Source organism: Sminthopsis crassicaudata, chromosome 1 (genome assembly GCF_048593235.1).
Source record: "Sminthopsis crassicaudata isolate SCR6 chromosome 1, ASM4859323v1, whole genome shotgun sequence".
Lineage (NCBI taxonomy): Eukaryota > Metazoa > Chordata > Mammalia > Dasyuromorphia > Dasyuridae > Sminthopsis > Sminthopsis crassicaudata.
This window is the reverse complement of record NC_133617.1, coordinates 90,632,514-90,659,580: the sequence shown is the minus strand read 5'-3', so window position 1 is coordinate 90,659,580 and position 27,067 is coordinate 90,632,514. Positions and strand designations below refer to the sequence as shown.

Below are 27,067 nucleotides of genomic sequence, written 5' to 3'. Positions count from 1 at the left end.
TTTCCTGTTCCTTCCTTTTCTTTCCTTCCTCTGTCTTCCTCCTCCATATCTCTCTCCCTCCTCCCTCCTGCCTCTCCCTCCCCTATCTGTCTATATTTTTATCTCTCTGTTCCCCTCTCTCCCTCCTCCTTCCTTCTCTGTCTCTTTTTCCCTCCCTTTCTCTCTTCCTTTCTCTCTCCCTTCCTTTCCCCCTCCCTATTTATCTCTTTCTGTGTGTCTTTCTCTCTTGATCTCTCTGTGTTTCTCTCTCTCTCCTTTCTTTTCTCCCTCCCTCCCTCCCTTTCTCTCTTTCTTTCTTTCTTTCTTTCTTTCTTTCTTTCTTTCTTTCTTTCTTTCTTTCTTTCTTTCTTTCTTTCTTTTCTTTCTTTCTTTCTTTCTTTCTTTCTTTCTTTCTTTCTTTCTTTCTTTCTTTCTTTCTTTCTTTCTTTCTTTCTTTCTTTCTTTCTTTCTTTCTTTCTTTCTTTCCCTCCCTCTCTCTGTGTCTTTCTGTCTCTGTCTCTTTTTCCATCTCTCTCTCTGTCTCTCTCTCCCTCCCTTTCTCTCCCTTCTCACAGACCCCTCTCTGCCACTATGTATGTCTTTTCCCTCGGTTTCTGTTTCCAGAGAACACAACAATGTCTGTTCTGCAGTCGTTTCCCAAGGTCTCCTTGTGCTCAGGCAGACACAGGGGAGCTGGTTTCAGTCACAGAGATGAGTGTTTCAAAGGTCAGGTCACAAAGAGATGTCACTGCAGATTAGCCTCAAGTAGCAGGTCATTAGTGAAGGAGTCCCAAGAGCTCTGCCCTATTGAATCACCTGGGCGAAGGAGCTCAATGTCTCTCAGTTCTTCTGACAAAGTTTTCTACTTTGAAGCAAACTCTGTTCCTCAGAATTGGGTGATGAGTGCTTTGATCATACAGGTAGGTTATTGGACTTTAATTCAGTCATGAATCTAATTCATTGGAAATACATAAAGAGTATTTAAAGATAAAAGTAAGTCTTCCTAAAAGAGATGGAAAGTTTGCTACCAATAGACTACCAACTAAGGGGACAGAGTGCACCATGATAAAACGGAAATAAAATCATCAAAGTTATGGGTGTTTTATTCTGGCTTTTCTGTTATTCCAGATCTCCATATAAAAGCAATGTGGAAGGTTACCGGAGGGACTGTGTCTGGAGAGACTGGGGAGTAAATACTGCCTCTGACAATTGCTAGATGTATGATTGGATGCAAAATCATTTAACTTCCCTGAGCCTCAGTTTATTCATCATAAAATGGGATATGAGGTATCATACCTATTTGCTAGAGTTGTTGTGAAGATCAAATTTTATAAAGAATATAAAGTGCCATATAAATGTCAGCTATTAATATTTGGTGCTACTCTGCCAGCCTCATAACTATCTCTTATATATTCTAGTTAAATTGGTATTAAATTCACATTTCTTTTCCCTCTGTCTCTTTCTCTTCCTCTATGTCTGTCTCTCTCTTTGTGTCTCTCTGTCTCTCTGTCTCTGTCTGTCTGTCTGTGTAGAGATTAAAATGACAAAAAGAGGATTTTGCATATTATTCTAGAGTCAAAGGAGAAGCAGAAGACAACAAATATGTCTGTGAATTATAAATTGGCCTCAATCATTTTGTTAAGGGTTAAAGACATATTTGTAGCAATAGGATCTATTATATTTACCAATTGTTCTAGACTCAGTCACTAATCTTAAAATTTTAAATTATTTAGCTAATTTCGAAAAAATATTCCTTCATGTATCTATCTTTTATTCTATACTATGCTACAAATATTGTCCCATGGAAGTGGGAATATGACATTTTTCAGAAAATGTAAATCCAGAAAAAACCCCAAACAAACAAACAAACAAATAAGGGTACAATAGGAAGGAAAAAAAGACACAATGTCTGGAATAATGATTTGGAAAAACTCAAGAGAAAATATGGAGCACGTTACTTTGACTCTGGCCTGCAAAGTTCAAATCTAGAATTTCATGCACCTTTCCTATGATCTAGGTTACAGATAACATACTTCTCCTTACTATGATACTCATTTTAAATATTCTTCTGTATATAGTTTCTTAAGATTTGCCATTACAAAATTTCCATCATTACATGCATTGCTTACTAAAAATATGAAGGAACATATGACATACAGTTTAAAACTGAGCATTCAAAAGCTAAAATTTTGTACAGCAGTCATCTCCTGAGGCATCCAAAGCCCACCCTTTTAGTTTGAAGTGCACTCTTTAATCATTCATTCAGAACATGGTTAAAAAAGCAAAACACAAAATGAAAAGTATCCAGTTTAAAATGATCTTTTTGTTTGAAGAATGAAGAATTTGACAGTGGAAGGTCAAACCATCCAGTTGATTCTTATGTAGAATACAACACCTGAACTGAGCACAACCGCTTATCAAATTTTTATCCTTTCCTTTGATACATATTAAATAATTGAACTTGCTATAATTGAATCTGGCCTCAAGTTTAAGGAAAATCAGTGAAGTAGAAAGAAAGGGGAATTAATATATAAGATGAACAGATGATGGCAGGAACCTGCCGTGCTTTATAGAGTTGTGCATCATGTAACTCATACAAATAACTTTGTCTTTACAGATGGTTAGTGATTCATAGAATTATAAACTGCCAGATTTCCTTTTTTCCTCCTAATATTTTACTCATGGAATGTTGATCTTTAATGCATCCTTTTAGTTTTACTGAATAAGAAACTGAGTTTCAAAAATTTGAAGGTATTGGTTAAAGTCATGCAGCCAGTTGCTTCACAGAACCATCTCTAATATCTTTTCTTTACCCAGCTAATTTTACAAATGAAGAAACTGAGGCAATAGGCATAAGTGTCTCACCGAGGATCACTCAGCTAATATTTACAGCTGAATTTAAGATGAATCTTCCTGACTTCAAATCTTACACTCTTATCAGAGCCGCCCAATCAATCAGAAATCAATACCCAAGATCAAATCTTTCATGGATGTGTTTACCTGGATAAGTCCCTTGAACTTTTTCAGCTTCAGTAATTTTTCCTATCATTTCACATGGTTATTACAAAATCCAGTTGAGATATATGTAAAGTACTTTGCAAATCTTAAAGCATATATAAATGTAATCTATTATTATTCATCCCTCTGAATCTCAGTTTCCTAATTTTATTGATGCTATTAAAATTTTAAATCATTTTGCAGATTAGGCAAAACATGTTTCCATTGAGAAAAACTAGATATATTTCCCTTTTAAAACATTAACCTTTCTTCAGTTGTCAGGAGACTTTGAATGCTCTTGAATGCAGCTGCCCCATGATTATTATAATGTCCACCTGTTTACCTAAGAGAAAGATGATTCAATCTAAAACAACTTTGCCATTTCCCCAAGTTGGCTCCAGTATTTGGAGCAATATAATAAACAGCTGTGCTATTCTACCCCATGCTGAAGGCTTCTAATCTAGTCATCATTCTCCAGCAACAAAATGAACAGCTTCGGACAAAGATACCATCAAGCAAGAGCTCAAAATGATTAGAAAATCAATTTGAGTGATTGAAACATTCCATGAGAAGGTAAGAATAGGCCCACATGAAAATTAAGTCACAGAATCACTTCAATAGGAAAAAAAATCCATTCATCTATCTCTGCTTTTTAACTTGATTTCAAACTGGTTGGAACTGTGCCCAAAATATAATGGTTATATTGGGAATGAGAATAACTGCCCTTCACTGAAGGTTTTAAGCAAAAATTGAATGAACAATTATTAGGTATGATCAATTACAAGAATTCCTTAAGTCTTTATTATTTGTCAGCTATTATGCAAAGCCCTAAGGATACACAGAACAAAATGATGTTTAAGAAGCAAATAATGCTAAGTATGAACTCAATGATTTGTCCCTTTCAACTCTGAAGTTCCATTTAATGTTTCTCTGTGTGAGTGTTTATGTACATGCATGTGCATATGTGTATGTATGTGTGTAGAAAATATTTTCAAAGTATTCATTTTTCATAATCAAATCTAACCAGCTAAATCTATTAACTTCTGTTAAATTCCTTAAAGGGAAGAGCCAGGGACTATATCATTAAGTTTTGCATCTTCTTCACTATGGAGCACAATATTATGAATTTAGTAAATATTGATTAAATGTTCATTATTATTGTTGTTGTTGTTAACTGATATTTATATGCTCCTTTAGGGTTATTTAGAAAGTACATATAATAAAGTACATTATTTTATTTAATACAACATTGTGAAATAAGTGTAAAATAGAGTTATCAATTCAATATTATGAGTTGAGGTTAAAGAAACATTACAGCTTATGTGGTTTTATTACATCATTTAAAAGATATTTATAAATTTAATCTGAGAAATTACGGTAAATTATGTCAGATCATACCTCTATTTAATTATAAGACCAGGACTAATTCAAGGTCTTATTACCATTCTGGTGTTTTCCCCAATATTTTTCAGTCTCCCATCTACATACTGCATTTCTTTTATTTTTTTCTTACCTCTCTCCTCTCCCTGTCTAACAGCTATTTTTCTCCTCCCAGACAAATCAACTTTGTGACTTGGCAATGAAAAAAGTAATGGAATTCTAGCTGTTACACGTGTCTTGGACCAGTTGAGACTTTGGACATTCTAATCATCAGGTTTCAATTTTTTCACTACTACTCTGCTTAGAAATATTCCTTATTTGTTATAATATTTCTGCATCTCATATATACTAATATACAATAATACTGAACCCTTCAACTTCAAAAGAATGGTTCTACCCAAACTCTAGGCATCTGTTCATTAGTCTCCTTCCACATCACAGTGCTCCACTTCAGATCTGCCTGACATTTCAACTATTGACAATTTATATTAAATAATTTATATGTGTAGTTATAATTTTATATATTCTGATAATATAGTTTGTCCATTTATATGTACATTCATATATTCACACAGAGACACAGAAAGAGAGTCTAATATAGTCTGAGTTCTGGAAGTGCTATTCTCTTTTCATCCCTAATCATCTCAATATTCTCTTTGATGGTCTAAACTTTTTATTTTTCCAAATAATTTGTTGTTTATTTTATTATACTCTATAAAATATCCCTTTGATCAATTAAGTGACACAACATTAAGATTGTAACTTAAGCATTCATACTATTGTGGTTTTTATTTTATGGCCCAGGGTCCAGACCAATGAATATTCCTCTAGTAATTTGAACTATTATTATTGTTTAAAATGACCATAAAGAACACTCTGTATTTAAATCTTTATAAATATTGTATGTGGTTTTATAGAATGATAATGAATTTTAATGCATTATATATATATATATATATATTTATTTAGAATGGAATTTCCCTATTGCTTCATAATTTTTTCATTTTTTATTATAGAAAAGAGTTTAATTTTCTATTTTGTGAAATTATTGAGTCTGTTAGTTGTCTCAGTATCTTTGCTGATTGCCTAGAGTTTTATAAGTAAACTATTACATCACCAGCAAATAGGGTTGTTCATCTCCTCTTTCCCTACTTTTGTGCATCCTTTTTACCTAATTTCTTACTTATTTATTATTGCTATTGCCTTCATTTCAAGAACTATATCAAACAATATGGAGGGGGGAAGTGGGCATCCCTGATTTCTTTTTGTATTTATTGAGAAAGGTTGTATTATATATTTATTGCATTTAATGTGTGCTTTTGGTTTTAGCTAGCTATAACTAAAAACATTTCTGTGGCTATGCTTTATATGGTTTTAGCATTAATCATATTTTGGCATGTTTTGTTTTTAATATGATTATGTTGATTGTTTTCATGATGTTGACTGTCCTTACATCCCTAGAATAATCCAATAATCCATGATGAATGATTTCGTGAATGAATCACTGTAAGCTATTTGACAAAATTCTATTTAAATATTTGGACCTCTATTCATAAATGATATTGATCTTTATTCTCCTATACTTTATTTTCTTTATTTTAGGTAGTAGAACTACATTTGCCTTATAAAATGAAGATATGGGAGATATTTGTTTTTTTTTATTTGAGAATAATGCATATAGTATGGGTGATAATTGCTCTTTATAAATTTAATATAATTCTCTTATTAATCTATGTTTGCTCCTCTATGCTTTGGTAGTTGATTTACAGCTAGTTCTATTTTTTCTGAGTTTGAATTATTTAAAATCATTATTTGATCTTCTGTTAGTTTAGGTAGTTCATATTTCTATAAGTTTTTCTTTTTATAAGTTTTGTTACCAAATAAATGTGCATAGTGTGTTCTGATCATCAGTTTTTGTTTCTTCTGATTTTGTGATGATTTGACTTCATTTGTTACTTCCCTGATTTTATTTTGAATCCTCTCCATATTAATCTGATTGGCAAGTGGACAATTATCAATTTTATTACTCTTTCAAAACATCAGTTTGGTTTCATCAGTTCTATGAGTATTTTTTTTTGTTTCCAGGTTTTATATTTCTCTCCTTTATATAAAGCTTATTTTAAGTTTGTTCACTTGTTGGCTTTCTAATTTTTAAAAATATATCTGTCCTATTTTCCCCACTTTGTTCATGCATGTTTGTAAAGATACAATTTTCTCCCTGAATACTGCTCTAACACCACACAGAAGTTTTGCTATGTTGCCTCAGCATTATACTTTTCTTTTATATAATTATTATTTTTATGACTTGTTTTTGTCCAATCATTTTTTAGGATTTCATTTTAAGTCCACCTTTGGGTCTATCTGCACTGACTGTTTTAATTGCATTATGATCTGTAAAGTATGTGTTTACTTTTTCTGCCTTTTTACATTTTTTTTCAACATTTCCGTGCCCTAATGCATAGATAAGGTTTTTGGTTTGGGGGCTGTTTTTTTTTTTTTTTTTTTAAAGTTCTATGTGGTGCTGAAAAATTTGTATTCCTTTGTAGTCACATTTGGGTGGATTCCATACACTCTAGGTTTTTTTTTTTTTTTATAGCAATTTGCTCAATTCCATATTTTCTTTTTTATTTATCTTCTGTTAGGTTTATCCATAAACTGAGAGGGAAATATCTTATGTTGCCATTTGTTTCTTTTTATTTATTATTTTAACTTAGCTAGTGAATTTGGATGTTAAGGAATTTGGTGGATATATATTTATTACTGATGTTAGAATGTTTTCTATGTTTCTTTCTGTACAAAGTAGTTTTCTTCTATAACTTTTTAAAATATTTTTGCTATGTCAAATATCATATTGTAATTCTTCCTTTTTGAAATTCTTTTTATCTATGATAATTTTTCATCCCTTCAGTTTTATTCTAAGCATGTCATTATTTTAAATGTATTACTTTTAAGCAACAGATTGTAGTTTTGTTTTCCTATTCAATCTGCCAATCAATTTCATTTTATTGGATTGTTTAATCTGTTCATACTTAAGTTATGAGAGTTACATTTAAATTGTCTTCTATTTTTCTCTAACATTTTTAATTATGATTTTTCTCATCTATAAACACAGTACTAGTTTTTTTATAAAAAAGCATAAATTTTTATTATTTTAGCAAAATTTTATGTTATTTTAAGTGGCCCTATTTCCTTTCTCTTCCCTTCATCTTCATTCTACCTCATTTATTATTCTTTTCCCCTTATCAGTTTCTTGTTTCTTCCTTTATATACGGTTATTTAATTCTTCCTCTTTTTTCCTTTCAGCCAAGTAGATTCTCCCTTTCTCTTCTCCCCTTCTTGTATTCATTAGATTTAAATTTTTTTGCAATCCTTTACAGAAGTCAATTTTTCTTCACTTTCTAAACATCCTTTCCGTTTATTCTGGGCTTTCATTCTATGAGTACTAATATGTCCACACACCACACATACACAAGCACATCCCAGCTGGCTTTATCTAGTCTCTCTATTCTTCTTCCACTGTGCCTTACTCCTTGAAAAGTGATAGAGAGGTCATTACTCCATGTCAACTCATCTCACATCTCCAATCCTCATCCTACTGGTGATGGATAGTCCTCTGTCCTGGACATTTTCCTTCATCATTTCCCTCAGAATCTCCTTCTTGAGTCCATGCCTTCCTTCTCCATTAGGTGCTGGTTGTGCCCAAGAGTTCCACTTATTATCTACTGATGCAAGATAAATGATCTTTTCAAGCAACAAATTTCCACAGATACCACTCAGTGCAATATTTCCATCTCCATTCACAGAATATCTCTCTTCACCCACTGGAGCATTTATCAGTGGGACCTCCTTTCATGATTTTTATCCCCTTTCAATCTCTCTTGGTATTTCACTGTCACTGTTTGTTTATTGCATTTGCTTACTCCTGAATTTCTGTTGTCGTTCATATTAAATATGTAAATAATCTCTTCAGATCTTTGTTTCTTTTCAAAACTGTTTCAAATACAACTTTATTATTACATATTCATTTTGTTTTCATTTTTGGTTAAATTCAGATTTTAAAATTAGTTTGCACCCTCTTGAGTATCATAAGCTTCATTGTTCTTCAATGCATTATTTGATTCCTTCCTGCACTTTCTATTATACACAGAATAATATTGTACTATTCAAATTTCCTTTCTCAATTATTTGAAGATCTTTCTCTAAGTGCCTTGCAGATTTTTTTCTCAGTGGACTTGTTAAATTTGATGACTATTTGTCTTGAAGATTGATTTTTTTTTTTTTTTTTGCTACTTTTCTTTCAGATTTTCCTTCACTTCTGTGTAATGGCATTCCTAACAAGTTGCTCTCATTTTTGTAAATGTAATGAGAGCTGCCATCGAAAATTCACTTTTTTGGTGCTGCTAATTATTTCTGATGTGCAAGCCATAAATTCTGCTCTCAGAATTATAATGTCTTAAAAAATTATGTTGTAGCTCCATGTTTTCCTTAAAACTTACAAGCTCCTGCTGAATGAAGTGAGCTGAATTAGGAGAACAATATACACAGTAACAAACAGCAATGATTAGGTGATGAACTGTGATAGACATATCTTCTTAGCAATGATCCAAAATAATTCCAAAAGACTCATGACTGAAAATGCTACCCATATTCAAAGAAAGAACTATGAAGTCTGCATGCAGATCGAAGTGTACTATTTTCACTATTTTTTTTTTCTTCCTTGTGGTTTTCCACTTTTATTCTGATTGTTCTTTTAACTTTTATCAGATTGCTTGCTGTCTTGAGGAAGGGGTAAGAAAACAGACTGAGGGAGGAAATTTGGAACTCAATATCTTACAAAAAATGAATGTTGAGAATTATCTTTACATATAATTGGGGAAAAATACCATTCTGTGTAAACAAAACCAAACAAAATTAAAAAAAAAAAACACAAGTTCCTTTGGCATATCTAGTGTTAGATCATTTAATTTTCAAATTTATTTATTGACAATTTAAGCTGTTTACTAAATCTGAAGCCATATTTCATCCTACTGTTGAATTTCTTTAAAAAAAATCTGTTTATGCTCAAGGTCTTTGAATTTTCTTGTTCCTGTAGGCAATCGTAACTTTTTTCTTCCCTACCCCCACTTATTTTCCCCTATTGCCAATTTTTTGATTCCTTCCTTTCCAGAAGTGGTTTCCCTGGGAACTAGATCTCAAAATATTTCAGCTTTCTTAGATGTGGAACAATTCATGGTTCAAAAGTCTAGATATGTGACAGGACAAAATTTACATGAGATGATTGCTGGGGTCTTACTCTCAAGTTTAGTAAATTGGAGAGAGAGGGAGAGGAGAGGGAGAGGAGAGGGAGAGGAAGTTTCCATTCCTGCTACTGTACTACAGATTGTAGAGATTTCTGTTATTTGCATTTTGAATCTTCAAAACTCTAAGAAAAGTAAGGGTTGAGGGTAGTAGTGTCAGGGTGTAAGATTGGGATCTTTCTCAAGCAGAGACAAATATGATTTATTTCCTCTGTCCCTCTGCTCCTTTTTTTTTAAGCCCAAGATCTTTTATATTGCATAATGCAGGCTATTAAGACAATAGTAAATTTCTTCAGTTTTGAACTTGAATCTCAACAGTGCTGAAAAGAGGCAAGGGAAAGCAGGGAAGAGGGTTGCATTTTGTTGCAAGGCTATGGATAAATGGTACTTGCTGACTTTGAGTAGTATTAAATAAGGCTATTAGATATTAAATCATGGAGTTTTTTCATATCATTTTGGGTTCCTAGTATACTAGACCATTGAGATACCTGAAATTGTTTCTTCTTTGATGGACAATATTTTTGGATAACTTTGAAAGATTGTGAGCAGCCAAGAAAATCCCTTATTTCTTATCTTTTAGTCACATGACCCAGCAAAAAATTGCAATCTTCTTCTAATTTTACTCCTATCTTTCAAGATCTCAACACTCAAATTAATCCTTTACTCAGGGAGCAAAACAAACCAAAGTCCTACCTTTGCTTAAAAAATTTTGGTGTTTGTTTATTTCTCTAGGGAAATATATATGTAAAGTTAGATAGATATAGATACACAAATCTATATAGATGTAGATATGGAAATATATGTTTACTTTTTATCTTCATTCATATTACTTCCTACAATATATAACAACTTCTTGTATATACAAGAAAAAGTACCCATGAGCTGTCATCCAAAGTCATTATTGCATATTTCTACTTTCCAATGCTGAGTACAGTTCCTCATTTACATAGTAAGCTCTTAATGATTTTTTATTGATGAAGTGACCCACTTGCCTTGGAAAAGTCATTGATTGATAGGGTATTTATTGGAAGAAATGGTAATATAACTAACATCTCATACAGGAAACAAAGGTATGGGTAATGGATCTATTATACTTTTTCTTTTCAAATAATGGTATTTCATTCAGATCGAGGCTGGGACAAGGGACTAAGGATTTTTGGTCCTGACATTATTAACAAATTTATCAATTCCAGCATCACTGTTCTATGGATATGCTGCTGTTTTTCTGAGGAACATTGAATTGCCTATTCTTCATATCTGTTACTGTACAAGTTTTGATTTTAGGTAGTGAGAGGATCGTTATTTCCAGAAGGGTAAAAAGAAGTTCAATTAACAGTGTAGATCAGTCATCATTGATTTCCTACATCAACAATCATTAAAGAGCTAGTCATCATAAATCAAAATAAGTTGGATATTTCTGACAGGAAAATCCAGGGAAAGATTTTATTGTAAATTATACTTTGCTTGATTTGTTAGAAATCATATGAATGTTTTATGAGGGTCCAAATAAAGAAGAAAATCATGTCTTTCTCAAGAGTTTTTCTGTAAAGGGGATAATTGTAAATCCAAATAAAAATACGCATCCTGCCTTTTGAAAATTTAAGTGTAGCTTGCCTCCAATAAACTCCTCAGATTAGTCCATTTTGTCACTCATAGAATTCTACAGTTGTTGTTGTTGGAAGGGACCTTAAAATACTAAATTTTAGAATATAATGCATTTATTTTAAAATTTAAATGGATGTGAACAAATAAAATATTGGGCACACAGAATATTATAGTTGAAAGAGTATAAATATAGACTATTGAATTTGGAATATATGATGGCCCTGGGGATTTTTTCCTGGGGAGTTGATTAATAGCTTGTTCTATTTCTTTTTCTGAAATGGGACTATTTAAGCCATTTGTCTCCTCCTCTGTTAATCTCGGAAGCCTATATTTTTAGAGAAAGTCATCCATTTCATTTAAGTTATCAAATTTATTGGCATAAAGTTGTGCAAAGTAACTCCTTATTATTTCTCTAATTTCCTCTTCATTGGTGGAAAGATCCCCCTTTTCATTTGTAAGACTAACAATTTGACTTTCCTCTTTCCTTTTTCTGATCAGATTTACCAAAGGTTTATCTTTTTTATTGGCTTTTTCATAAAACCAACTCTTGGTTTTATTTATTAATTCAATAATGTTTTTACTTTCAATATTATTGATTTCTCCTTTTAATTTTTGTATTTGAAGTTTAATTTTTGGTTGGGGGTTTTTAATTTGGTGTTTTTCTAGCTTTTTAAGTTGCAGGCCCAATTCGTTAATCTTCTCTTTCTCTATTTTCTTCAAAGAAGCCTCTAAAGACATAAAATTTCCCCTTATTACCGCTTTAGCTGCATCCCATGGATTTTGGTATGATGTCTCATCATTGTCATTATCTTGGGTGAAATTATTAATTGTTTCTATAATTTGCTGTTTAACCCAGTCATTCTTTAAGATGAGATTATTGTTTCCAATTACTTTTTGGTCTGTTTACCCCTAACTTCTTACTGAATGTAGCTTTTATTGCATAGTGATCTGAGAAGAAGGCATTTATTATTTCTGCTTTCCTTACTGCATTTAATTTTGAGCTCTTTATGTCCTAATATATGGTCAATTTTTGTATAGTATCCATGAACTGCTGAGAAGAAAGTATATTCCTTTCTATTGCCATTCAGTTTTCTCCAAAGGTCTATCATACCTCGTTTTTCTAATGTTCTATTTACTTTTTAAATTTCTTTCTTATTTTTTTTGTGGTTTGATTTGTCTAAATCTGAGAGTGCAAGGTTGAGATCTCCCCTACAGTTTTACTGTCTATTTCTTCTTGCAATTCTCTTAACTTTTCCTTTAGAAAGTTAGATGCTATACCACTTGGTGCATATATGTTTAGTATCGATACGGCTTCATTGTTTATGCCACCTTTTAGTAGGATATAGTTTCCTTCCTTATCTCTTTTAATTAGATCAACTTCTGCTTTTGCCTTGATGTGACATAAGGATAGCTACCCCTGCTTTTTTGGCTTTGTCTGAAGCATAATAGATTCTGCTCCAACCTTTTACTTTTACTCTGTATGTATCTCCCTGCTTTATGTGTGTTTACTGTAAACAACATATTGCAGAATTCTGATTTTTGATCCAGTCTGCTATCCGTCTCTGTTTGATGGGATCGTTCATCCCATTCCCATTTACAGTTAAAATTACTAATTTTGTATTTCCTGCCATCATATTATCCCCAGATTATGCTTTTTTCCCTTGACCCCCCGGAACCCCTTCCCCGATATTTAATTTATAGACCCCACTTGTGACATGCAGCCCTTCCTTTTTTTAGTATCCCTCCCTCCTCCTTCCAAGTCCCTTCTCTTATTCCCCTTTTCCTTTTCCCTTTTCCTCTCCCCCTTTTAATGAGGTGAGAGAGAATTCTCTGAAAAACAAATGGGTCAATTATTTACTCTTTGAGCCTCTTCTGATGAGAGTAAGATTCCCACAATGTTTCTCCCCCTCTCTAAATTCCCTCAGATGTGGTATATTTTCTATGCCTCTTCCTGGGATGTAGTTTCCCTCTTTTTATCACTCCTTCTCCTTTTTCTGATACTACCCCCTTTCATTTACTACACCCCCTCCTTTTTTTTTTATATCAGTAAAATCAAATTATCCATGCGGACTTTCTCTATATCCACAACAGAGATACAGTTCTCAAGGGTTCTGTGTACCTTTTTCTGTTTCTCTTCAGTCTTGTGGATGTAGATCAAATTTTTTGTTTAAGTCTGGTTTTTTCTTAGAAACATATGGAATTCCTCTATTTCATTGAATGACCATCTTCTTCCATGGAAAAAAAATGCTAAACTTAGCTGGGTAGTTTATTCTTGGTTGCAATCCTTGATCTTTTGCCTTTTGGAATATCAGGTTCCAGGCCCTTTGATCTTTTAATGTGGAGGCAGCCAGATCTTCAGTGACCCTTATTGTGGCACCTTGGTATTTAAATTGTTTTTTTTTTCTAGCTGCTTGCAAGATTTTCTCCTTTGTGTAGTAATTCTGCAGCTTAGCCACAATATTCTGTGGTGTTCTTTTTTTAGGGTCTTTTTCAGAAGGAGTTCGATGAATTCTTTCCACATCTACTTTCCCTTCTGTTTCTATTATCTCTGGACAGTTCTCTTTGATGATTTCTTGTAAAATAGAATCTAGGCTCGTTTTTTGGTCATAGTTTTCAGGAAGTCCAACGATCCTCAGATTATCTCTCCTAGATCTATTTTCCAGGTCTATAGATTTTCCCAGTAAGTATTTGACATTATTCTCCAGCTTTTCATTTTTTTTTTTGTTTTTTTGTTTTTTTTTTTTTGTTTTGTTTTGTTTGACTGATTCTTTGGTGCTCAATGAATCATTCATTTCTATTTGTTCCGTCCTGATTTTTAATGAGTTATTTTCTTCATTCACATTATTTAGTTCTTTTTGTATATGTCCAATTGAGTTTTTAAATGAATTATTTTGCTCTATTGAATTTTTTTCCATTTCCCTAATTTTTTTTTTAGAGAATTATTTTCTTTTTCCAATTCAGAAATCGTATTTTCTTGGGACTTTTTTATCTTTTCCAATTCAGAAATAATACTTTCCTGTGATTTTTTAACCTTTTCTAATTCACAAATTTTGTTTCTCTGCATCTCCTGTGAATTCTTTATTTTTTCCAACTCCAATTTCAGAACGTTGTTATTCTCTATCATAGCTTCTCTTTCCTTTCCCCATTTTCCTTCAAACTCTCTTAATTTTTTAAGACTCTCTTCTAGGAGAGAGTTATGTGATGGGGGGCAGGACTCATTCCCCTTTAGGCTGTTATCTGCTGACTCTCTGCTGTTAACTTCCTTGGGGTTGGATACCCGCTCTTTCTCTGTGTAGAATGAGTCAATGGTTCTTTTTTGCTTTTTACTCATATTTAAAAAAATCTTTTGGCGTCTGTCCCTGGGGTAGGAAATTATTTGTTTATTTCTTTACCAGCTTCCTCCCAGACAGGATGGATGCAGTGGCTCCTGCACCTGAGCTAAGAGAGAGCTCTGGGAGAGAGTTCCCCACCCCCTCCCTGGAAGTGCCTCACAGGTGATCAGCACTGCTGTGCTTTGCGGGTGCTGTGTTCTAGCGACTTCCCTGAGGTTTGAGACTGAACAGTAAAGGCGACACAAAGCCCAGCCTGTGTGTCCCGGTGGGGCGTGGATGTCAGCAGCTGACGTGAAAAGCCCCTGCGCTCAAACTGGAAGTGTCTGCCAGAAACCGAGGTCCCTAGTTCAAAGGTTCCACTTCTCTGGGACTTCCAGGGCTGAGTCCCACAGCCTCCAGCCGAGCCAGGCACTATGTGTTACCTTGGGCTGTGTCCGCCCGCTTTTCAATCTCTTAACTACCCCCATTTGAAAGCCTGGACAGCCTAAGTCGGCCACACCCACAGTGCTGAGATATGTTGAGTCAGTTCCAGATTGAGGTGGTTCTAGTATCTGGCTTTATATTTTATGTGGCTTTGATTTTTCTTCTGAACTGCTGTATTATAAGCAGAGAAGAGCTAACAGCCTGTGCCAGATTCCTCTATCTCAGTGGCTTCTCTGATCCCAGAGCCCTCCCCAGCGCGATCGGCGCAGCGTGCCACCACCCAACTGTCTCTGCTGGCCTTTCTTCTTCCTTCCCTGGGAGCTGACCTTTCCTGTTGAAACTCCAGTTTCTCTTCACCTGGTAAGTTGTGCTTCCAGACCTTGTGGTTTCTATCAGTCCAGCGCTACTTTTGAGGCTGATTTAACTAATTGGTATTGAGGGAAGAAGGGAGCTCACAGAAACGTGTGTATCTTCTCCGCCATCTTGGCTCCGCCCAACTAGGAGGAATTTTAAAACTTTAAGTATTAGTGTTAGATTGAATGAGCTAGTCTTTTCATTATTAATTTTAATCTATTTTTATGAAGAATAATCTTCATTTTATTGCTGCATAGAGCAGCTATCCCTATGTGAATCAGAATTAAGGACTTCAAGATATATAACAGATGACTAGAGAACAATCTTATGTATAAACTCATATTAGCAACTTGGGTCTAAACAATGTGAGGTACTTCAAGTATGGGGATTTCCTCCACCAATGGAGATCAACACCTATTTACGGCTTAGTGCATAAACTATTAAGTGATATATGAGGCATATAGATATAAAATGACTTACCCAGGATCATCCAAGTAGTATATATCATAAGGATCATCTGAATTCATTTCTTCATCATTCTAAATTCAGCTTTTATACATTATTCAATTGTTGTTGTGGCTTGAAATATTATGTGGAAGTTGATTCTTCTACCAAGCTATGGCTTCCATAATGATAATGATTATGATAATAATTATGCTGATAATGAAAAACTAAATAATATTTTAAAAATAGTATCTCACTTAATCTTCACAACAACCCAGAGAGATGATATTAATATTACCATTTCACAAATGAACAAACTGAGGCAAACAAGGTTTGATGACTTGAGGATACAGCAAACAAGTGTCTAAGATCAAATTTAATTTGTCTTCCTAACTCTACGTACAGCTTTCTATTCTGCTATCCTTGCAGGAAAAAATAAGCTTAAGTGTTTGTCGTGTGAAATAATCCCTGATAATAAAAGGAAAATATATAAGGTAGCACATACACACATATATTTATAATGTATGTATTGATGGGGAGGAAAACAACACCAGGACTCCATATGATTACAAAAAGCATCCTGTGCTTCAGCAATGACCAGGGAAAAGAGATAGAAGCCATATTATGAGTCCCTAAAGAAATAGGCAGTCCCCAGCACAGAGCTCCACTGAGCTTTATATTAGTCCCAGCCAAATAGCCTCTACAAATCAGACTACCATACATGCTTCAGTGTAGCCTTGGGGAAGCACAGAAATATCCCAATGACCTCAGTTAATGACAGACACCACCATTAGCACCATAGTTTAACACCAGATAACATATCAGATTCTACAACTTCTAGCAGAACCAGTCACCCCAATCTCATCCCTTCAGTTTAGCATCAGGAACAAGGATCTCCTCTGGGCCTCAGGGCAACACCAGTGCAGCACCAAGTAAGTAGCCAGGGCCTGCAGTGATCCCTCCACACTGTGAGCAGAGCTCAATTTTAACAGAAAAGGAAAAAAAAGTTTAAAAAGAAAAAAGGAAAAAGAAAAAAAAAAAAAAAGAAAAGAATCTGACTATAAGAAGTTATTATGGTGACAGATAAGACCAAGACAAAAATTTAGTAGCAAATAATGTCAAATGCCTATGGACAAATTCCCTTAAGAGGAAATTATGGAAAAGCCCCAAAAGGAAGTAAAATCATAGAAAAATGTAGAAGACAAATTGTGCAAAGAAATGACAGTGATTCAAGAGAATTATGAATAAAGAGTCAATAGCTTGGAAAAAGAAAACAACTGCTCAAAAATTAGAATTGGTCAAATAGAAAAGGAGGTACAAAAACCCACTGCAGAAAATAACTCCTTAAAAGTGCAATCAACAAAATGGAAAAATGAAATAAAAAAGATAACTGGGGGAAGTAACTTCTTAAGAGTTAAAATTGAACAAGTGGAAGCTAATGACTATGAGATATAACGATTCAATCAAGTACATTCAAAAAAATGAAGAAATAGAATAAAATATAAAATGCCTCAATGGAAAAAAAAAAATCTGACCTAGGAAATAGATCCAGCAGAGACAATGTTAGAATCACTGAACTAATTGAAAGCCATAATGAAAAGGAGGACATGGACAGTATCATTCAAGAAATTATAAAGGAAAATTGCTCTGAAATCCTAAAACCAGAGGGCAACATAGGCATTGAAAAAAATCTATTGGTCACCTTAAAAATATCACAAAATAAAAATCCTAAGGGACATTATAGGCAAATTATAGAACATTAAGGTCAAGGGGAAAAAATACAAATGGTTAGAAAAAAAAAGAATCCAAATTCAAAGGAAGACACAATCAGAATTACACAGCACTTAGTATATGCTACATTAAAGGGCCAGAGATCATGGAACATAATATTCCAGAAACAAAGGAGCTAGAATCATAACCTAGGACCATCTACCAAATTAAAAATAACCATAATATTCCAAGGGGAAAAATAGCCATTCACTGAATTAGAAGGATTTCAATGTTCAGTGATCAAAGAAGATGACCAGAATTAAACAAGAAAATCTAACCTTCAATATCAAGATTCAAAAGTAGCCTAAAAAGAGAGAAGAAAATATTATGGATTCAGTGGACCTGAACTATTTACATCTTCACATTAAAAAATGACACATTAATAATACATCTTGAAGTAATATACATCAAGACAGGGTATAGAGAAAAAGTGAATTTGAGGGAAAGACAAAAATAATTAAGGGACAGAATAATAATTCTGGATGGAGAAGGAAGGGAGAGATAGAATGGGGTAACATTCAAAAGAAGAAACATGAAAGGGATATTATAGCAAAGAGGGAGATAGGAGGTTGAGTGAAAGACATCACTTAAACCTTACTCTCATCAGTATAGCCTCAAAGAGGGATGCAATCAGTTGAATATAGACATCCATCTTAATCAATAAGAAAAGTATCAAATAGGAACTGAAAGAAGAGAGGATAGACAGGGAAGGTTTTACAAAGAAGCAAAACGGGGGCAGCTAGGTTGCGCAGTGGATAGAGCACCAGCCCTGAATTCAGGAGGACCGGAATTCAAATCTGGTCTCAGACACTTAACATTTCCTAGCTGTGTGACCCTGGGCAAGTCACTTAATCCGTGCCTCACAAAAAACAACCAAAAAAAACAACAAACAAAAAAAAAAAAACACTGTGAAAGAAGGAAAGGGTAACTATAAAGAGAGGACAAATAGGAGGAAAAATAGGATGGAGAGAACTAAACAGTTAGTAATCATAACTGTGAATGTTACCATTACCATATGAATTTCCCATAAAAGAAGGAATAACAGAGTGGATAAAAAACCAGAATCTTATGATATGTTGCATACAAAAAATACTTTTGAATTAGAGACCCACAGAATATGGGTAAGGGGCTGGGACAGAAACTATTATGCTTCAAGTGAAGAAAAAAAGGAAGGAAGGAAGGAAGAAAGAAAAGGGAAAGGAAGGAAAGAAAGGAAGGAAAAGAAAATTCAGGAAGGTAGAAGAAAAAAAGAAAAGAAAAGCAGTGGTAGCAAGCCTAATTCCAGACAAAGCAAAAGCAAAAATAACTCTAATCAAAAGAGACTGGCAGGAAATTACATCTTGCTAAAAGATAGCATAGGCAATGAAGTAATATCAATATTACACATATATGCACCAAGTAGTATAGCATACAGATTTTTAAATAATTTATTGCCTTCTCTGTTAACCTGGGCAATCTATATTTCTTTAAGTATTCCATTTCACTTACATTAATAGATTTGTTAGCATATAATTGGGCAAAATAGCTTCTAATTATTGCCTTAATTTACTCTTCATTGGTGGGAAGTTCATCCTTTGAATTTTTGACACTAGCAATTTGATTTTCTTCTTCTTTTTGATCTAATCAATCACCCAGATTCTTAAAGGAGAAGTTAAGTAAGTTGTAGGTTAATGAAAAATGTGATAAAAATCATTACAAAGTGTAAAAGAGATAATTTTGATTGTATTAAATTAAAAAGCTTTTGGCCAAAAGAACAACAAAGAAACAATGCAGCAAAGATTAGAAGCAAAGCAGAAAGCTGGGAAACAATCTTAACAGCAAGTCTCTTTGACAAAGACCTAATTTCTCAAATATATAGATAACTGAGTAAAATTTATAAGAATCCAAGTCATTTCCAAATTAATAAATGATCAAAGAATATGAACAAGTATTTTTCAGATGAAGAAATCAAAGCATTCTATAATCATATGAAGAAGTGTTCTAAATCACATTTAATTAAAGAAATGTAAATAAAAACAACTTAGACCACCTCATGCTTATTGGATTGACTAATAAGACAATAAAAAGTAAAACAATGAATGTTAGGGAAGATATAAGAAAATTGAGACATTGATGCAGTATTGATAAAGTTTTGAATTGATTCAACTGGAGAACAATTTGGATCTTTGTCCAAATCAAACCATGCATATCTTTCATTCATCAATCCTACTAGTTGGTCTGTATTCCAAAGATATCCTTACAAAGTGATAAAAATGCACATGTGCAAAAATGTCCTTTTTTGTGGGGACAAAATATTTGAAATTGAGGGGATTCTCATCAGTTGGGGAGTGACTGATCATGTTGTGACATATGAATGTAATAGAATACTACAGTGCAATAAAAAAGGATAAAAAGGAAAATTTCAGAAAACAAAAAACACCTGGAAACACTTCCATGAACTAATACAAAGTGAAACAAACAGAACCCAGAAAATATTGTACAGCAACATTTTGTAGTGATCACCTATGAATGGCTCAATTTTTCTCAACCAATAAAATGATCCAAGATAAACACAAACTACTCATAATTATTGTTATATAATTATAACACGTAATTATGTGTTATATTTTGTGATTATTGAATTGTTGGAAATATGTGTGTATACAAATATTCCACATGAAGATCACAATAAATCTCATAGAAATAGATGAAATCATGAAATAAATTATTACAGAAAGAGAATAAAGCTCAGGCCAGAGCCTTGGAGGATATACAAAATGATGACAGGTTTCCACAGATTGTGCAAAAACAGGAAAAGAAGGGAGAAATATAATATTATGGTATCTCCATCCACTTTGTGAGTCAAGAAACCAGCTAGCTCCTGATAAAAGAGCCAGGCTGAAAGCTAGCTAAAACCAGCTTGAGTCAATGATAGAATACAGGCTTTTAGCAATTAGCATTGCTTAATGAACTTCATACATATTAACTCACATACCCCGGGGATAGAATTAGTTGCCATTTTTGAACTTGGAATGTATGACCAGGGAGGGGGGAACATGTTTAGAAGCAACATATAAGGGGGAGGATAAGGATGGATATAACCCAGAAGAGCTCAGAAGCCTTGAAGGAAGGGGAGAGAGGGGGTTAGAACTGAACTAACAGTATAAAGCTTGTTCTTGCTTGCATGGAGGTATGTATGTCCCCCTTTTTTTCTTTTTGGGAACATATAGCCACTTCTCATGAGAATCTAATAAATTATTCTTTCACTCTAAAACAGTATTGCTTATATTCTTGCTCCTGTAAGTTTGCAACTGGGGAAGCAGTGGACATCAGCAACTCATCATGGGCTTTCTCCCTGATCCTGCTGTGTTCCACAGAGTCTCCTTTTTCTAATAGGGACAATCCTGATTAGCAGATAATGACCTTAAAAAGGAACCAACCAAGGAAACTGGAAAGGAGCATTCACACACATAAAAGAACCAGTAGAGACAAATATCTTGAAAAGGTAGCAAGTGTTTAACTTATATTGGCTTCCATTCTGTGTAGAGGAAGGAAGGTGGAAGGGAGGCAGAAAAATTTGGACATAAGGTTTTGCAAGGGTGAATGTTGAAAACTATCTTTGCGTGTTTTTCGAAAATAAAAATCTTATTAAAAATGTTTTAAAGGTAGCAAGGAAAAACTATTCAAAAGGAAAGGGAGATCTGCAACAATTAAAGGTTGAAGAAAAGTTACAAAAGGATGTGGATGGAATAAAAGGTTGTTGGATTTGGAGATTGAAGTCACTTGTGATTGAAGTCACTTGTAACTTTGAAGAGAGCAATTCTTCTAGAAAGATAAGGTCAGTAGCCACATTGCAGTGAAAGGGAAGATATGGAGGGATCAGTGGTAGAGGGGGACTTTTTCATAGATTTTAGCCAACAAACAGAGGAGTGATACAAGATGGTAGCTATCTGGAAGGATTTTTTTTTTTTTTTTTTTAGGAAGGAGATTGTAGGAATGGGATCAATGATGAGATTAGAAGCGTTTCCCTTAGCAAAGAGAAGTTCTTTTGATTCGTAATTTGCAAGAATTTAGGAACAAATTGTGGGGGAAAACACCTGAGTGAACTGAGAGAAAAGCATAGGAGAAAGAGGGGTTCTTATAAAATTAAAGTATGACTTGAGATTCTCAATTGAGAAGGTAGAAGAGAGGAAGAGACTCAAGGAAGGATGAAAAGATCTGATATGGTTCCACTCTGAGCTCCATTCCTGAATCTCTGAACTTCATTTTTCCATACCCCACTTGCCACAATAACATTCTCACCCTTGTACTTCATTCTATACCCAAGGATACCCTCTTCTGAATGGTCCATTTCTCCCAGAGCCTCAATTTTAATGAAAGTGCTCAAACCAGGACCACTCACATCTTCATTCTTCCCCATGTTATCTTTCTGCCTCTCTAGATTTCTTTCTCCAAAATGCTCTAACCCTCTACTAACTTCATATCTCTGATTTTGTGCATTGTCTTACTTCATTCAAATGTAAACTCTTTGATTTATTATATCTTTGAATATCAAATTCATCTAAACCATTTTTTTCTTTCTGATATATTTATCATAAAGTATTGTAGAGAGCTGAACTCACCAGTTTACCTGCACTGATATGCTATTGCATGCATGCATGTATGCATTTATGTGTGTATATATATACACGTGCAGCTATACTTTTATATTTATTTATTTATGTATGTATATTATGGCTTATAAGTATGTATATATGTTGTATACATGTACATGTATATGGATGTATCTATTGCATGCACACACAAATTTGAGGATTGCCTCGTGCTTGTACATGTATACATATATGTAAATATAACTACACATGTTATAGAATATATGTATTATAAATAATTTTATGTATATGTATGCATATAAGTACATGTGTATATGGCTGGTAAATGATGAAGTAAATAGAGTACTGGAGTCAGATAAAAATTTGGCTTTAGATACCAACAGTATGATTGTGACGAAGTCACAACTTCTATTTGTTTCCTCAACTATAAATTAGGGATAAAACATCTGCCTCCCAAGATTGTTGGGAATACCAAATAGGTGATATCTGTAAAGTATTTAGATCAGTGCCTGATGCATAGTAGGTATTTAACAAATGTTACTTATAATTATTATTGCTTGCATATATTGCTTGAAGTCACACTGCTGAAAAAAATACTTTAGAGTATTTCAAAGATCTAAACAAGACTATTTTTAAATTCTGAGAAGAAATCAAGGAATAAGAAATTTGATGATTTTTTTTTTTGAGAAAAAAAATTTGAGAAAAATTTACGATGCTTCAGTTAATATTTGCTACTGGAAATGTTGATGCCTTAATAGTAATATTAATAAAATTCAGTAAGTAAGGGAAGATGGTAAGCCTTTGCATCTAGGAAAGTGGCATGGCTTTAGGGCCAAAAGGGCACTGAAGTTCCATGGGGTGAAGCTATCCTTATAAAGATACAATATAAATATAAATGTATTGTCCTATTATCAAAGTAACTTGGCCCATTTTTTTTTTTCTGAGTGAAAGTTACAATTTGAAAGGGCAAGTTTTCCTACTGGGAAACAAAACAAAATGAATTTTTCTTTAACTACTTGTCTCTTAGCAATCCCAATGCTATTTATCCTTTAGCTCAAAAACATATAGATGATTTGACAATTGTGGAATTAGATGTACTATTTTCTCACTAATAAGATGAAATTTATAGCCAATTGAGGCTTCTATAAAAGTATTACCTGCCTAACCCATTAATGATTAAAATATAATTTCAACTATTTCCATTTAGAATACCCTGAGTCTTAACTGCATTTAATTTCTTGGTGTAGATTTTTTTTTTTTAGTGCTGTTGACAGGGTGTCCATAATATTTGCTTGTATTCATGAAGCTTGTCATCAACAGAAGCTGGACATTAATATAAAGTATATATTACATATATCATGGTATAATAGATGTAATAGGTATTACACTAAAGAGTAAGCTTTCAGTTCTAACTAGTTAATTGTGGAATGACCTGGGATCTAAACCATTATAGTATAATGATCCAGTATAGCCTGGATAGTGGGAAAACTGGATGACCAGATCTTAAAAATCCCTACTAGCTATACGACATTGTGACTTCTATAATCTCTACATCATCAAAGGCAGCTTACTGCTTATGTTAGAATTAGATTCTATTTAATTTTTACTAGTGAGTCAAATAAAACCAATACTATATGGCTTCTACAGTAAAAAAAAAAAAAAAAAAAAAAAAAAAAAAAAAAAAAAAAAAAAAAAAAAAAAGCTTTCTAAATGAATGCCACAAAGAAAACTTCTAGTCTTTTATGTTATTTTTATCATTCCCACCTATGAAAATAAAATATTTTCAAGTTTCAATAACATGTTTTCTGAGTGATGTTGTAAATCATTCTACTAGCAAATTGTTCATGATACTGCAATAAATCCTTGTGTAAGAGACAAAACATCATTATTTCCCTCATCATTATCATTACCATCATCATAATTTTGTAGCATCTCTTAACACTACCCTAACTTTATAAGTCCCCTTAGAGCTACTCTTAATGCCCATCCCTTAACAGCAGGAGGTAGGGGTGAAACGAAAGAAAGCTTTATTCTTAGGTAGCACCTATTTATGCCCCACTGTGGATCTGGGGAAAGGGGAGGTCCTCTAGGAACCAGGATTGGCCTGAGAAGAGGTATAGAAGTATGCCAGGCTTTGAGAGCCCTAAGGAGGGAGCCGTGGTACCCAGGGTCAGACACCACCTGTTGGGGCTATGACCCACCTCCACATAGAACTTGCCTGCACCTCAGTACCTCTCATCCCTCAGGTCCTCCCACATGCTTTGAACTGCATTCCTTGCTCCTAGAGGTTTGTTAACCCTTACATTTCCCCCTCTTTTATTAATAAGACTAAGTGTTTTCATGTTGAGGAATGAGAAGTTCTTTTGTAAGCACCTCTAAAGAATTTTCTAAGAATATGTATAAAGCATCCTAGCAAATTATGCAAAATCAAAAGAAACAACAATACAAAAAATGGTTACATAGAGCCCATGGGATACAATAGAAGGGAATGGGAAAGGAAATATGTTGGATCCAGTCACTAAGCCAGTATGGGAAGGATGGTCATCTCTCTGCTATGGTTCTTTTTTAGGCATTTCTTGGGTCATTTCCTTCTCTTCTTCTTCACCCCTTGTTTTAATAGAGGCAACTTTCCTTGTTTTTCTTTCTGGGACTCCAGAGGCCTTCCTCATGAGAACTTGCAAGATATAAATATCCCGGCCCTCTCCAAAGTATCAAGGATGAACTTTGTCAATGTCCTTTCACATCCTTCCAAAGACCTTTTGAATGTTCTCCAGTGCTTAAAGCGCTGTTTTCATGGAGTTTCGTTTTCTGTCCTGTCTATAAGATTGTGCCACATGTATCATTCCTGGAGAGAGGCTGGTATCCCTATCCAGGCACAAATTTTTTTTAAATATATACGGCCTTATCCATGTTTGCCTGTGTGGGTCATTGGGGGTTCTGTCTATTTCCTCCCCCTTTCTGTTTAACAAGGGTGCCTTCAGAGTATGATACACTCTTTCCACTAGGGCCTGACCCTGTGGATTATAGGGAATCCCTGCAACATGGTGAATGTGGCAAGGAAGGTGCCATCTGCTTAGAGATGTAAGCTGGACCATTGTTGGTCTTCATGATATTAGGAACTCTGTGAGAAAAGAGCAACTATACAAATGTTTAATGACCAAAGCAATGTTCTCATGGGAGGCCACTGTGACCCAAAAGAATTTAGAAAAAATGTCGATACAGATGTGGATGTCCACATGGCTCACATCAATTTGCCACAAGTCACTGGGGAATAAACCCCAAGGGTTAACTTCTTTACTAAGTGGAAGAGGAAAAAACGGAACTCACTGAATACACTGCTTCACTATCTGTTGAGCTTGTTCCCAGGAGAGGCCATAAAAGTGATGTAGAGAATTAGCAGGCAAGTAAAGAATGTCATGGGCACTTTCAGGGGGTGTGGTGATAGTGAGAAGGGAGCATTGCAAACCAAAGCACGGTCTGCCACCTCATTGCCAGCAAATATGTCTCCTGCACAGAGAGTATACATGCAGAATATAAATATGATGTTTCCTAGTCTGTAAAATCAGCTGCAATTCAGCAAGGAGGTTAGCGATTGAAGAATTCTGAGATTGTAGGACAGCATCCTCAATGCCTCTGAGCACTCGGTTAGCATATAAGCTATCTGATATGATGTTAATGGGCTTTAGGTATTTCTTATATCCCTTTAAGATGTCATATAAAAGCTGCATCAAAGAAATAGGAATAGGGGCACGAGCCCTTAACCACTGAATTTGTCCAACTAGTTTCTGAAATAGGTTCAGAGTATTTACCTTGTCTAATTGTAAGTTAAGTATCTGAGTAATAACTGCAGAATTCCCCATGCAGAGTCCCAGGTAAATGATGGGTTAGTTATGTTGGATCTTTTCTGGGGCTACCACCAATCCACATTGAGCGAGAATGCTTATGGTCTCTTTAAGAAGGCAGAGAGATATTTCCCACTGCTCCTTGACAACAGTATATCATCCATATAATGCAGTATCATGACATGAAGCCACGTCTTCCTAATTGGTTCTAGCACTTGCATTACATATGCTTGACACAAAGTGGGACTACAATACATCCCTTGGGGAAAATCCTTTCCATTGGTAATCCAGATCAGGCCCCACATTATTTATAGAGGGAATGGTAAAAGCAAATCTTTTCTTGTCCTCTAGGGCCAGAGGGATGGAGAAAAAACAATCTTGTATGTCTATTGCTGTTACTGGCCAGCCAGTGAGTACTAGATTACGAGATGGAGTGCTAGGCTGTAGGGTTCCTGTAGGTTCAATAGTAGCATTAACGGCCCTAAGGTCCACTAGCATTCTGAATTTCCCAGATTTTTTCTCTATGATAAATACAGGGCTATTCCATGGGCTGGACATTGGTTCTATATATCCAACCTTCAACTGTTGTATAATCTCACATAAGGCTTGGGCTTTATAAAATGAGAAAGACCATTGGGGTACCCAAACCGGGGTGTCAGATTTCCATGTTAATGGTGTGGGCGTGATATGAAACAACACCAAACACCAATGACCCCATTAAAAATCCTGTGGATGTGTTTTAGATATACTGATGCCCCACAAGCCTTCAATATGTCCCTGCGCCATAAATTGTACCTGAGACCTGTGACCATCAGGGGTTGGAATACCCCCTGTTTGTCTTCAAACTGCCAGGGCAGGTCTTCTGCTGCAACCACTTTAGATATAGCAGTTGCGAGGATATCCATTTGAAAGGCACTGGAGCCGACATTCTCCCATCTCTTTATCATCTCTTCCAGGCCAGCCTCCCCATCTATAGTAGGCATGGCCTTCTGGCAGTTAGTATTAGCATTCTCTGTGCCAGTTTCTGTATAAGGAGGCTGGAGGCTTCTCCT

At 34.4% G+C, this 27,067-nt stretch overlaps 1 long non-coding RNA gene across 1 annotated transcript in view; it reads left to right on the top strand.

Annotated features, from left to right (window-relative positions):
- Nucleotides 1–756: 756 nt before the first annotated feature.
- LOC141552640 (uncharacterized) overlaps nt 757–27,067 on the top strand; it is a 319,532-nt gene continuing 293,221 nt past the window's right edge. The window contains exons 1-2 of the long non-coding RNA XR_012485233.1: nt 757–899; nt 4,532–4,630. This is a non-coding gene — a long non-coding RNA (uncharacterized LOC141552640). The remainder of the gene's footprint in view (nt 900–4,531; nt 4,631–27,067) is intronic.